Raw genomic sequence first — 1,443 nt, forward strand, 5'->3', positions numbered from 1 at the left:
GGATGAGGAGAAAGAGGATGAGAAAGATGAGGAGGAGGAGAAAGAGGAGGAGGAGGAGGAGGAGGAGAAAGAGGAGGAGAGAGAGGAGGAAGAGAAAGGAGAAGTGGACAAGAAGAACGAAGCTGAATAGATAGAGGGGAAGGTGAGGGAGGGGGTGGGGATAAGGAGAAAGAGGAGTAGGAGAAAGAAAAGAAGAAGAAAAAGAGAGAGGAGAAGAAAGAGGAAGAAGACAAGAAGGACGGGGCTGAGTAGATAGAGGAGGAGGGGGTAGAGGGGAAGGATAAGGAGGACGAGGGAGAAAAAAAAAGAATGAGAAGAAAATCCAACCACTTCGTTACCTCAGAATTACAAAGTGCTATCTGATATTTTTGGTCGTTTTGAGCTACTGAGACCATGAGGTCAGACACCAAATGTTCTATCTGTTCTGTCAAAATAGTGAGATTATTTAGAGTTGTTATCAAGATATTCAAAGAATTGCATTCGAAAAAGTTTGACTCGATGTGAGACTCAAAATCTTTGACGTCAAATTTCTCAAAACTAGGCAGTGTGCAGATAGAACGTTGTAATATTCTGAGGCAGCGACTCGCGCTCTCTGTCCCTCGTCTGTAGGTTTCATAACTCGTCAAAGACTGTGGTGACGTAATCAGCCCTCGTCCAATTTAGTGCTTGGCGGCTAGGTTCCCGATTATTGAAGGCGAGGAATCGTAGGAATCGACTCCGAACCCAATTACTTACTTTCTTTTGGTGTGATTTCTTCCGGTGGTTACCTAGTTGGCTCCGAACATCTTCAGGATTTAGGATAACCTTGATTTCGGAACACTACGAGGCATCAACTTTTACTTTTCAAAAATAAGTTTGAAAAAAAAGAAGAAAATTTTCATGATTAAAGTAACTGTTAACCGTTGTTTTATGTAAAAAGGAGTCGGAACTTTTCTTCCGCAGCATTAATCGTGGGAATCGGTTTCGGAATCGACTCTTCGCCCAGCTCTTTCGACCACCCCCTCCTCGTTGTCTGCCGCCCACGAGAAAGACGTTTCCTCTGGTCATTTGGTGAGCGCTGTGGTCATTTGGAGGGCGGCCGGTGATCCAATTGAGAGGAGAACCCTTCCGAAATTACCCGAGATGAGGACATAAATTGTACGGAGATTTGCCGAATACGCAGTTTTCTAGTTTTGAGGTGGACTAGATCTACATTGGGTAAAATCTAAGACTCTAGTAGGGGTTCTCGTGGCCAAGAGGTTAATAAGATGTTTGCCTCTCATTCAATAGGTCCCGGGTTCGAATCTGGATAGCGACGGAAATTTTTCTCAATTCATCTAAAAACTGTCTCATTTCACCTCCTTTCCTGTTTTCTTACAGTGTTCTGTCGTCTGCTTTCGTCTCCACCTTCTGCCCCCACCCCCTCAGCTCCTTTGCCCCCTCCTCTGGGCTCCTAACTCTTTC

This window comes from Aplysia californica, unplaced genomic scaffold (genome assembly GCF_000002075.1).
Source record: "Aplysia californica isolate F4 #8 unplaced genomic scaffold, AplCal3.0 scaffold00573, whole genome shotgun sequence".
NCBI lineage: Eukaryota > Metazoa > Mollusca > Gastropoda > Aplysiida > Aplysiidae > Aplysia > Aplysia californica.